Below are 14,111 nucleotides of genomic sequence, written 5' to 3' on the forward strand. Positions count from 1 at the left end.
GTTTGTCATAGCTTTCCTTCCAAGGAGCAAACATCTCTTAATTTCATGGCTGCAGTCACCATCTGCAGTGATTTTGGAGCCCAAGTAAATGAAGTCTGTCACTGTTTCCACTGTTTCTCCATCTATTTGCCATGAAGTGATGGGAGCAGATGCCATGACCTTAGTTTCTTTAATGTTGAGTTTTAAGCCATCTTTTTCACTCTCCTCTTTCACCCATATCAAGAGGCTCTTTAGTTCCTCTTCACTTTTTTCCCTTAAGAGTGGTATCATCTGCATATCTGAGGTTGTTGATATTTCTCCCAGCAGTCTTGATTCCAGGTTGTGATTCATCCAGCCCAGAATTTCACATGATGTACTCTGCATATAGGTTAAATAAGCAAGGTGACAATATATAGCCTTGATGTGCTCCTTTCCTAATTTTGAACCAGTCCATTGTTCCATGTCTGGCTCTAACTGTTGCTTCTTGACCCCATACAGGTTTCTCAGGAGAGAGGTAAGGTGGAGTGGTATGCCCATGTCTTTAAGAATTTCCCAGTTTGCTGTGATCCACACATTCAAAGACTTTCACGTAGTCAATGAAGCAGAAGTAGAGGTTTTTCTGGAATTCCCTTATTTTTCCCTATGATTCAATGGATGTTGGCAATTTGATTTCTGGTTCCTCTGCTTTTTCTAATCTATCTTGTACATCTTGAATTTCTCTGTCCATGTACTGCTGAAATGTAGCTCAAATGCTTTTGGATTTTGAGCATTATGTCGCCTGCTCAAAATGAGTGCAACTGTGCATTAATTTGAACATTCTTTGAACTCACTAGGGGACAGTAAACAAATGGCCTTTTAGGGAAACAAATGGAAGTTATGACACTTTGTGACAATGTTTGCTTATGTATCCTCTCATCCTGGTGCTAATGATTAGCTTCTTTTCTTGCTGGTGTATCCCCCAGAGAGGGGATGTATGGCACCTATATTCCTGAGGAGGAACTTTCAGTGTCAGCAAAAGAAATTTAGATGGGGATTTGTTCAGACTTTTCAACTTAAGATAATCTTCATGCCATTTCAGAGGATGAAGAATCCGTATATATTTCCACAGCATGTAAATTTTTGCCAACAATCTCAAATACCTATACAGTATCTTTCTGTTGTACCAATGTGGCAATATCACAGCTCTGGATCAAGCCATGAATCTGCTCATTCCTACACCTAAGTGATTGAATTTTGTGTAATGGTTATATGGCATTGAACTGCACAGGTCCATTTATAGCTATTTTTTTCCCCAATGAATACACACTACAGTTCTTCATGATCTTCGGTTGACTCAATCGGTGGGGTGTAGGACCAAGGACACAAAGAGCTGACTGTAAAGCTATCCATGCATCTGTGAGCCCAGGGGTCAGCACACCTAACCTTCACGTTGTTCAAGGGTCAACTGCATTACAGGCTGGGTAGCTCAAGCAGCAGAAGTCTATTTTCTCATAGCTCTGGAAGCTAGAAGTAAAGCCCAGTTCAAGGTCTGGCTTCTGATGAAAGCTCTCTTGCTGACTTGGAGGCAGCCACCTTCTCATTCCATTCTCACATGGTAGAGAGAGAAAGATCTCTTCCTCTTTTGTAAGAATATCATTTAACCGTAATCACGTCTTCTAAGGTCCTAGCTGCTATATAGTCACATGATAGATTAAGGCTTCAACACATGAATTTTGAGTGGAAAACAGATATTTAGTCCATTACACATGACCATACAGTTAGGTAAAACTATAAATTCATGCAATACACTCAGACTTTCCCCACACCCTACCATAAACAAAAATTCTTTGATTTTTACCTATTCATTTTTTTCCTCCCATTCTTCACAGTAACTATTGAAAATCTCTATCTTCCTCAATCTTTGACGTTCCCCCTCCCACAGGTCCAGGCCAGTGAACTCTTCTATTTAAATTATGTTAGAAATTAAAATACATACATATATATATATATATATATATATATATATATATATATATATATATATATATAAAACAATTTATGTTATGTAGCCTGAAAAATATTTTCATCACCATTTAAAACAGTTAAAATGGGGCAGAATTATTTAAGCTTGCTTGAAACTAATTCCCTTATCTTATTTTTGAATGGCATGCTCTTCATTTACTCAGAGATCACTTCTCACTCTTAAAATTCACTGTTTCTCTCTACAGGCACCTTCCAAAGAGGATTTAAATATATTTCGGTGTCCATTTTAAAAGTATAAAAAAGAAAACTTCCCTAGATTCCAGCTGCCAGCCTATCTCTCTCCACCCATTTACTCCTTGAGAAGCAAACTTCCAGTGGTCCTCATGTGTACTTTCTTCCTTTTCTTGTTGCTTAATTGCTGAGCTGTGTCTGACTCTTTGCAGTCCCAGGCTCCTCTGTCCATGGGATTTCCCAGGCAAGAATACTGGAGTGGGTTGCCATTTCCTCCTCCAGGGGATCTTCTCGACTCAAAGACAGAACACATCTCCTACATTGGCAGGCAGATTCTTTACCCCTAAGCCACCAGGGAAGCCCTTTATCCTATAGTTCATTTCAAAATGCAGCAAAATCTGGCTTTAACCCCACAATTGCACCCAAAACTGCTTTTGCTATGCTCAGAAAAACTAACTTGATATTAGAGAGATTTTCAACATGGTCCTTTTTCACATTTGATATTTTGTTACAAATTTGAAGACTCTTCTCTTGTCTCTGAAGATACTAATCTCTTCTAGTTTCTAGCTACCATTCTGGCATGTTCTATTCAATTCTATCTTGAAGTCTTCTCTTATTCTGATATTCTGTAAAATGTCTGTTCCTAAGTGTTCTATCCTGGGCACTCTTCTCTTCTTCCTCTACACACTTGTATTTAATAATCTCCTACATTCCTGTATCTTCAGTCCCACCATATAAGCTGATGAATTTAAGCTAGTTTATCTCCCTTTCACTTATGTTTCCTGAGCTTCATTCATGAGTAAGCAGTTTAATTCAATGGCCCATTCAATATCTCTGGGTTTACTACAAGTACATGAAATCAGCAAAATCATAACTACTTGTAGGACAACCACAGATTAAAAAGATTGGAACCTATCAGAAAAGATCTTCTGCAATTAAAGGTATAATGAAGGAACCACAACAAGATGAGTAGGAGGCATGGGCTCATGATATAGTGAAGTCCCATACTCCTAGTGGGGTGACCCACAAACTGGAGGATATAGTCCACAGCTCCTCCTAAAGCAGAGCTTTGAACTGCACATCCGGGTCCCCAGCCCAGGGGTCTTGCATTGGGAAGAGATACAGCTAGAGCATTTGGCTTCAAAAGCCAGCAGGTCTCACTTTGGGGAGTCCTAAGAACTGGGGGAAATAGAGGTGTCACTGCTAAAGAATGCACACAAAATCCGACATGCTCTGAGACTCAGGGCAAAAGCAGTGATTTCACAGGCGCCTGAGTCAGACATCTTGGAGCTGGTCTTGGAGCCTCTCCAGGAGACACAGGAGTAAACTGGAACTCACCCTGGGGACATAGACATGGCAGCAGCCATTCTTGGGAGTTCCTTCTACCACAGCCCTTGGTGTCGGCAGGTACCATTGTGAAATCCTCCCTCTAGCTCTTTAAAGCCAAGACCTGGCCCCACCCAGAAGCCTGAAAGCACCAGTGCTGAGAGGCCTCGGGCCAAGCAAGTAAATGGACTGCCTACAGAACTCTTGAGCCCAGAGCCACCTGGAGACAGGGTTCTGCCCACCAGAGGACCCAGGACGCAGCACCAACCAGCGGACAGGCACAGCCCCAGAATTCCCTGGGCCTCGGCCCTACTGCCCAGTAAGCTAGCTGCAGCCTCTGGACCAGCCTCATATCAGAGGGCAGACATCAGAGGTAAGAAAATCACAATCCAGTCTGCCCACAGCACGGCAGCCCCTGATCTAAGACCAGTTGGACCCTTGCCCTCCACACCAGTGGGCTAACAGAAGCTTCAGCTCACCACAGACGTCACACCTAACGTGACGCCGCAGACGTCACACCTAACTGTGTCTGCAATTGCTTCCTCCCCACCACCACCAGTGGCCTGACCCCAGCTCTGGGACCCCTGGGCCCTGCAACTGGTAGTCTGGCATTAACCCCAAGACCTGGGGGTAGATGGAAATAATTAGCAAAGATCAGAGGAGAAATAAATGAAATAGAGACTAAAAGGACAACAGCAATAATCAATGAAACTAAAAGCTGGTTTTTTGGAAGGGTAAACAATATTAAAAAATCTTTAGCTAGACTCATCAAGAGAAAAAGAGAGACAACCCAAATCAATAACATTATAAATTAAAAAAGAGAAGTTACAGCTGACACCACAGAAATACAAAGGATCATAAGAGACTACTATGAGCAACTACATGTCAATAAAATGGACAACTTAGAGACAATGGAAAAATTCTGAGAAAGGTAAAATCTCCCAAGACTGAACCAAGAAGTAGGAGATATGAACAGATGAATTACCAGTACTAAAATTGAATCAGTAATTTAAAAATTCCCAATACACTGAAGTCCAGGACCAGAAGGATTCATAAGGGAATTCTACCAAACATTTAGGTAAGAGTTAACACCTATTCTTCTGAAACTATTACAAAACACTGCTGAGGAAGGAACACTTCCAAACTCATTCTATGAGGCCACCATCACCATGATACCAAAACCAGACAAGGATATCACATAAGAGAAAATTACAGGTCAATATCACTGATAAACATAGATGCAAAAATCCTCAACAAAATACTAGGAAACTGATTCCAACAATACATTTAAAAGGATCATATACCTTGATCAAGTGGGATTTGCTCAGGAATGCAAGCATTTTTCAATATCCACAAATCAATCAATGTGATACACCACAACAACAAATTGAATAATAGCTGTAGAAAAAGCTTTTGACAAAATTTAACATCCATTTATGATTGAAAAAAAAAAGCTCTCTAGAAAGTAGGCACATAAGGAACATACGTCAACAAAATGAAAACCATATAAGAAAAACCACAGCTAACGTCACACCCAGTGATGAAAATTGCAAGCATTTCCTCTAAGATCAGCAGCAAGACCAGGAAGTCCACTTCTGCCATTTTTATTCAACACAGTATTGGAAGTCCTAACCACAGCAGGCAAGAAAAGGAAACAAAAGGAATTCAAATTAGAAAGGAAGAAGTAAGACGGTCACTTTTTGTAGATGACATGATGATATTATGTAGAAAATCCTGAAGGTGCTACCAGGAAATTACTAGAGTTCATCAATGAATTCAGTAAAATTTCAGGACACAAAATTAATATACAGAAATCTGCTGCATTTCTGTACACTAACAACAAACTACCAGAAATAGAAGTTAAGGAAACAATTTTATTTACCATTGCATCAAAAGGAATACAATACTTAAGAATAAGCTTGCCTAAACTATAAGACCCTGATGAAAGACACTGAATATGACACGAACTGATGGAAAGATGTACCATGTTCTTAGGAAGAATTGCTAAAATGGCCATACTACCCAAGGCTATCTACAGTCAATGCAGTTCCTATCAAAATAGCAAGGGAATATTTCACAAAATTAGAAAAAAATAATTTTATATATGGAACCAAAGGATTCCAAATTACCAAAACAGTCTTGAGAAACAAGAACAGTGGTAAGGGAATCATGTTCACTGACTTCACTTCAGACCCTGATGCTGGGAAAGATTGAAGGCGGGAGGAGAAGGGGACAACAGAGGATGAGATGGTTGGATGGCATCATTGAATCAATGGACGTGAGTCTGAGTAAACTCTGGGAGTTGGTGATGGACAGGGAGGCCTGGCGTGCTGCGGTCCATGGGGTCGCAGAGAGTCGGACACGACCGAGCGACTGGACTGAACTGAACTGTACACTGCAAAGCTACAGTAATGAAAGCGGTATGGTGCAGCACAGAAACAGACACACAGATCAGCGGAAGAGGATAGAAAACCCAGAAAGGAGCCCACACACTTACGGCCAATTAGCCTACAACGAAGGGATACACAGTGCGGAGAAGACAGACCCTTCAGGGGCTTTCTCCTGTGGGCCAGTGGCCAAGACTCCATATTCCCAGTGCAGGGTGCTGGGGTTTGATCCCTAGCCAGGAACCTAGATCCAACATTCTGCAACTAAAGATCTTGCGTGCCGCAACAAAGACCCAGCACAGCAAAATAAGTAAATAAATACTAAAAAAAAAAAAAAAAAAAAAAAGCCTCTTCAATAAGTGGCGCTGGGAAAACTAGAACAGCTGTATGTAAAAGAATGAAATTAGAACATTCTCTGACACTATATACAAAAACAAACTTAAAATGGGTTAAATACCTAAATGTAAGACTGGAAACCATAAAATTCCTAGAAGGGAGCAGATAAATACTCTTTGCCATAAATCATAGCAATGTTTTTTTGGATACAGATCCTAAAGCAAAGGAAATAAAAGCAAAAGTAAACAAATGGGACCTAATCAAATGTAAGAGCTTTTACACCACAAAGAAAGCCACCAACAAAACAAAAAGACAACCTACTAAATGGGAGAAAATATTGGCAAATGATTTGACCAACAAGAAGTTACTATTGAACATTTATAAATGGATCATACGACTCAACAAGAACAAAAACAATTTTAGAATGGGCAGAAGACCAGAATAGACATTTTTCCAAAGCAGACATGCAGATCGGCAACAGGCCCATTGTTAATCATCAGTGAAATGCAGATCAAGAGCACAATGAGACATCACCTCATATCTGTCTGAATGGCTCCCATCAAAAACAACACAAACAACAGATGTTAGTGAGTCTGTGGAGCAAAGGGAGCCCTCACACCCTGTCGACGGGGATGTCAGTCGGTACAACCGCTGTGGGAAGCAGTATGGAAGCTTCTCAAAAAGCTAAAAATAGAGCTGCTACATGATTCGGCAGTTCTACTCCTGGGTATAGATCCAAAGAAAATCAAAACACTAATTCAAAAAGATGCAAGTAACCCAATGTTCACAGAAACACTATTTACAATTGCTAAGATATGGAAGCAATTTAAGTGTCCATCAATAGATGAATGGATAAAGAAGCTATGGAATATATACACAAGAGAATACTACTCAGCCATAAAAAAAGAATGAAATTTTGCCATTTGCAACAGCATGGATGGACCTGGAGAGCATTATCTTGAGTGAAATAAGTCAGATAGAGAAAGACAAATATTATATCATTCATATGTGGAATCTAAAATAATACAACAAACTAGTGAATGCAACAAAAAGAAACAGAGTCACATATATGGAGAAAAACTAGTGGTTACCAGTGGGGAAAAAGGAAGAGACGAGGGGCAATATAGGGATAGGGGATTAAGAGGTACAAATTATTATGTGTAAAATAAGCTACAAGGACATATTGTGCAACACAAGTAATATAGCCAATATTTTATAATAACTGTACATGAAATACAACCTTTAAGAACTGTGAATCATAATAGTGTGTATCTTTAAATTATACAGTATTGTACATCAACTGTATTTCAATAAAAATAAATTAAGAAAAACAAGTCTTTATCATCTTATGAAAACTTCTCCTCTTCCAGGGTCATATAAATTCAGTCACTTGCTCATGCTAGAAAACAAGAAATTGCCTTCACTAACTTAGAAGTAATACATTCAGAGACTCCTGTCCATAATATGTCCCCTTTTAAACCTTTTTCAATTCCCTTGGTTAGACCATCATCATTTCTTATTAAATATTTTCCAAAACACAAAAACTGATGTCCTCCCTGCTTATGGTCTTACATTATCTAGTCCATCCTTCATATTCCAGCCAGCATGTCTTCCCTGGAATAGAAATATTAATATAATCATGTGTCTTTCTTCCTCGAATACTTCAATGGCCTCTCACTGTCCTTAGGAAAAACTTTAATTTTCTTATCAGTTTATAAAACGCTCTATGATTCATTTCTAGCTTACTTTCATTTTAATCTCTGATCAACATTCAATTATTCACTCCAACTGTATAAAGAACTTCTTAGTTTTTTGAACATACCATCTGTCCCCTAACTATTGTGGATGTCTTTGTCTAGATTTTGTTGGTCATCTCTTCTCAGTTTTACCTTAGTAAGCTCATACCTACACTTTGATATTAAATATCACTGTCTTCAGGAAGTTAAATGTCTCTCCTTTGTGCCAATATTCACCTTATTATAGAACCAATCACATTATTATTATTTTGACCATGACTCAATGCTTATGGGATTTTATTTCCCTGACCAGGAATTTGAACCCAGACTACAGAAGTGAAAATGTAGAGTCCTACCTAACCACTGGATTTCCAGGAAGTTCTCAATAAATGCTTCTTTTTGTATGATCTTTACTCTTTTAATTTGTGAAGGTGTTTTATAACCCAGAATATGATCTATTTCAGTGAATGTTCTTTCTCTGTGAGTTTGAGAAAAAAGTATATTCTGCTGTTGTTCTATGAAGTGCTCTATAAATGTCAATTAGATCCAGCTGACTGATGGTGCTGCTCAGTTCAACAATGTTCTTACTGATTTTCTGCCTACGGGACCGGAAATTATTAATAAAAGGATGCCTCCCTTATAGTTAAAAGTTTCTAGCCATACTAACAGATTCATCTATTTCTTCACCTATTTTGATGCTCTATTATTAGGCATATACACATTGAGAGGGTAACAGGCAGGATGGCCAGGGGTTTCCCAAAGGAGTGTCCGGGGAGCATAATCTCCTCGATTCTGTCTCACCACAATAAAGATTTGAAGTGACAGACGTTAAAACCCTCGGTGCGTCATGGCTCTCGGACAGTCCGTGTTATAGCTCTCAGATCAATTTTATTTAGAAAATAAAGGAAACTACATCCTTGAGGCGTGAGGGCATGCCAACCCAAAAGACGTGAAGAGAAGAGAGAGGGAGAAAGAGAGACAGGAAGAGAGCTCCCGAGAGAGGGACCCCCAGCCCTTTGGCTCCTCTTTTTATATGGTTTTTCTCCTCCTGGGCCTGCCCTATGTAAACTGGGCTAGCCAGTGCTGTTTGTCCACCTGAGGTCCTCAAGTTTTCCCTTCCTTGTCTTTTAGCCCTCGCCATTCTGGACTCCTGTTTCCTATTCTAAGTACCTAACATTCCCCCCTCAAGAAATGGGAGGCCCAATTCTTTGGGAATAGGGGCATTGAGGTTTCTCTGGCTACTTTCTGCTGAGCTGGGATGGCGGGGGGTATTGGGCCTCCCCCTCTTGCTAGTCTAAGGCCTTAGAGTCCTTATAGCAGTCTCCATCTAAGGGTCAGTGATATTTTCCATGGTCAGCTGTAGTTTTATACATCCTTATTGAACTGGCACAGCATGTTGTAGCTTGTTGACCTGGGCAGAGACAAAATGGGTGAGACAAGTGATGATACATGGAGCAATTATAAGCAGCATCCATATGGCATAACAAGGACTAGTAGGGGCATTCAGTTCAGTTCAGTTCAGTTGCTCAGTCGTGTCCGACTCTTTGCAACCCCATGAATCGTGGCACGCCAGGCCTCCCTATCCATCACCAACTCCCGGAGTCCACTCAAACTCATGCCCATCGAGTCGGTGATGCCATCCAGCCATCTCATCCTCTGTCGTCCCCTTCTCCTCCTGCCCCCAGTCCCTCCTAGCATCAGGGTTTTTTCCAATGAGACAACTCTTTGCATGAGTTGGCCAAAGTATCGGAGTTTCAGCTTCAGCATCAGTCCTTCCAATGAACATCCAGGACTGATCTCCTTTAGGATGGACTGGTTGGATCTCCTTGCTGTCCAAGGGACTCTCAAGAGTCTTCTCCAATACCACAATTAAAAAGCATCAATTTTTTGGCACTCAGCTTTCTTTATAGTCCAACTCTCACATCCATACATGACCACTGGAAAAACCATAGCCTTGACCAGACAGACCTTTGTTGGCAAAGTAATGTCTCTGCTTTTTAATATGTGGTCTAGGTTGGTCATAACTTTCCTTCCAAGGAGTAAGCATTTTTAAATTTCATGGCTGCAATCACCATCTGCAGTGATTTTGGAGCCCCCAAAAATAAAGTTTGACACTGTTTCCACTGTCTCCCCATCTATTTCCAGCCAACTCCAAATTCCAATCTTGGGGATGGCTCAAGCCCCTCCTTGTTCAGGGATCAGAAGATCTATCTCCTGTCTGTTTTGGAGTACAACCCCTGCCAAGCTGTGTTCACTCTTTAGAGCTGTCCTGAGAAATCTTATCCCCAGAAACTAGATTTTGGGGGTGTTCATTAGAATGGCACTCATTTGTAGTTCTGAACAGGTATCTGAGATCTCCCAGGGGCTCACAGGTGTATTGAGTGTCCTCTTCTGTTTTCTTCCATGGCTTGACTCATGAATAGTGAATCCAGGAGTCATGTCCTGGTATCTTGACCGCTGTGGGAGTAGAAAGTATTACAGGGTAGGGGCCCTTCCATGTGGGCTGGAGTTGAGCCTTTGGGGACCCATCTTTCCAGACTTCAATTGGGACTTGAGTCCCTGGGTCTCCTTAGAATCATTTGGGTCCTGGTTCACACCACACAAGCATATATCCTGTTGGAATTGCCCAATGGCCATAGTATAAGATTGGAGGGTCTGAACCTCTGGATCTAGGAAGAGGTCATTGACATAAACAAAAGGTCTCCCATATAGAATCTCACAAGGACTAAGACCAACCTGTTCCTTAGGGGCAATACAGGTGTGGAGGAGAGCTAGTGGTAAAGCCTCTTTCCATCCCAGGGAGGTCTCTGGGTTATCTTTTTTACCACTGATTTTAGGAATTGGTTGGTTCTTTATACTTTTCCTGAAGACTGAGGCCTCCAGGCACAATGGAGATAACAAGTAATGCCCAATGCTTTAGAGACCCCTTGGGTGACCTTAGAAGTAAATGATGTCCCATTGTCACTTTGTAATGACCTGTGCAGACCAAATCTCAGCATGATTTCATGGAGCAGTTTTTTTTTTTTTTTTTTTTAACCACCTCCTCAGCCTTCTCAGTGCGGGTGAGAAAGCCTTCAATCCATCCTGTGAATGTATCTATCATGACTAATAGGTATTTATACCCTTGAGAAACTGGCATCTGGATGAAGTCCATCTGCCAGTCCTCTCCTGGGTAGGCCCCACGTTGTTGGATGGGTTGGGCCAGCTGGGGTCTTAGAGCTCCTTGGGGGTTGTTTAATTGGCAAGTGGGACAAGAGGAGACCACTTGCCTTATAGTTGCTTGAGGCCTGGTCCTCTGAAGGACCTTTCTAGTAATATTTGGAGGGCCTTCTCCCCTAAATGAGTGGTGGCATGTAAGGAGTTAACTAAATTCCACTGGTGGTTGCCAGGGAGAAAAAGGAGTCCCTCCTTTCAGAACCACCCCATCTGATCTTCTTGAAAGCCTTCACTCTTAGCTTTAAGAGTCTCACCTTCAGTATATGAAGGAGTTTCTGGCAAATTAGTCTGTGGAACTAAGGTTCGGTTTAGTTCAGTTCACTTACTCAGTCGTGTCTGGCTCTTTGCAACCCCTTGCAGCATGCCAGGCCTCCCTGTCCATCACCAACTCCTGGAGTTTACCCAAACTCATGTCCATTGAGTCAGTGATGCCATCCAACCATCTCATCCTCTGTCGTCCCCTTCTCCTCCTGCCCTCAATCCCTCCCAGCATCAGAGACTTTACAAATGAGTCAGCTCTTCGCATGAGATGGCCAAAGTATTGGAGTTTCAGCCTCAGCATCAGTCCTTCCAATGAACACCCAGGACTGATCTCCTTTAGGATGGACTGGTTGGACGTCCTTGCAGTCCAGGGACTCTCAAGAGTCCTCTCCAACAACACAGTTCAAAAGCATCAATTCTTCGGTGCTCAGCTTTCTTTATAGTCCAACTCTCACATCCATACATGACCACTGGAAAAAACCATAGCCTTGACTAGACGGACCTTTGTTGGTAAAGTAATGTTACTGCTTTTTAATATGCTGTCTGGGTTGGTCATAACTTTCCTTCCAAGGAGTAAGCGTCTTTTAATTTCATGGCTGCAATCACCATCTGCAGTGATTTGGAGCCCCCCCAGAATAAAGTCAGCCACTGTTTCCCCATCTATTTGCCATGAAGTGACAGGACTGGATGCCATGATATTATTTTTCTGAATGTTGAGTTTTAAGCCAACTTTTTCACTCTCCTCTTTCACTTTCATCAAGAGGCTCTTTAGTTCTTCACTTTCTGCCATAAGCGTGGTGTCATCTGCATATCTGAGGTTATTGATATTGCTCCTGGGAATCTTGATTCTAGCTTGTGCTTCTTCCAGCCCAGCGTTTCTCATGATGCATTCTACATGTAAGTTAAATAAGCAGGGTGACAATATACAGCCTTGACGTACTCCTTTTCCTATTTGGAACCAGTCTGCTGTTCCATGTCCAGTTCTAACTGATGCTTCCTGATCTGCATATAGGTTTCTCACGAGGCAGATCAGGTGGCCTGGTGTTCCCATCTCTTTCAGAATTTTCTGCAGGAACTAGAGTGGTCACCCCTATTAGGTCATTGTTCTATAACGCTGCTCTCTTAGCTGCCTGATCAGCTACCTGTTTCCCTCGTGCCACTTCCGTGCTCCCTTTTTGGTGTCCTTTTCAATGGGAGAATGAAACCTCAGTGGGCAGAGGGACTGCCTCCAAGAGCCTAAGGATTTGATCACCATATTTGACTGAGGACCCTCAGGTGGTCAGATGGCCCCTTTCTTTCCAAATAGCTGCATGTGCATGTAGCACCAGAAAGGCATACTTGGAGTCAGTGTAAATGGCTATTCTTTTTCCTTTTCCTAGCTCTAAAGCTCGAGTCAGGGCTATGAGCTCAGCTAATCGGGCTGAAGTACCTGGTGACAGAGGCTTAGCCTCTATGGTCTCGAAATTGGAGACTACTGCACATCCAGCTCTTCTTTTTCCTTCCAAGACAAAGCTGCTTCCGTCAGTGTACCAGATTTCTTCAGGGTTGGTCAGAGGATCTTCTGACAATCCCTCTCGGGGTGTTGTCCAGTGGTCCAAGGTTTCTAGACAAGAGTGAAAGGGGAGAGAGGCCTCCGGGGTAGGCAGGAGGGTGGCTGGGTTAAGAACCTCACAAGGGGATATAATGAGGCCTGGATTTTCCATCAGCACTACTTGCTATCTGAGGATTCTTTGATCAGACATCCATAAATGGCCTCTCCCATTTAGGAGATGTTTCACTTGGTGGCTGGTAAAAATAGTTAGATTGCCCCCAAAAGAGAGTTTTAAAGCATCACCTATCAGGATTGCAATAGCTGCAAGATTTCGAAGGCAGGGAGGCTAGCCTCAGACGGTTGGGATGAGCCTCTTGGATAAGTAAGCTACAGGCTGGGGCTCAGATCCCAACCTTTGAGCTAACACTCCTAAAGCTATTCCCTCTGTTTCGTGGACATAAAGTTGGAATGCTTTTCCTGGGTCTGGCAACCTCAAGGCAGGTGCCTGAGTTAAGACCCGTTTTAGTGTAGCCTCTGCCTACTTTTGAGGTGTTCCCCGCATCAGTGGAATTGAATCATCCTGTCCCTTTAAGCTTTCATATAAGGTTTGGGCAATTAGACCATAGTTGGCGATCCAGACTCTACAGTACCCAGTTAGCCTCAGGAAAGCTCGCAGTTGTTTTTGAGTCGTGGGGGAGGGCAACTGGAGGATTCCTTGTACCTGATCAGAGGACAGCCTCCTGGACCCGTGTGTAATCTGAACAGGTGACCTTTGTCTCGACCATCTGTGCCTTAGCACGGGAGACTTTATATCCTCTTTCTGCCCAAAAGTTTAGAACCTGAATTGCATGTTGTTGGGCATCTTTCTCATCTGGAGACCAGATTAGTAGGTCATCTATGTATTATAATATTTTCCCATTAGGTCCCAGGTCCAAATCTAGGAGATCCCAGCTAAGGGCCTGTCCAAACAGGTGGGGGCTATCTCTAAACCCTTGAGGTAATACTGTCCAAGTCATCTGTTGGTGTTTTTCTCCTGGGGCCTCCCACTCAAAGGCAAAAAGATATTGGAATTCTTTAGCCAGTGGTATGCAAAAAAAAAAAAAAAAAAAAAAAGCATCTTTGAGAACCAAGACTGTAAACCTCTTG

The sequence above is a fragment of the Cervus elaphus genome, chromosome 9, assembly GCF_910594005.1.
Source record: "Cervus elaphus chromosome 9, mCerEla1.1, whole genome shotgun sequence".
Lineage (NCBI taxonomy): Eukaryota > Metazoa > Chordata > Mammalia > Artiodactyla > Cervidae > Cervus > Cervus elaphus.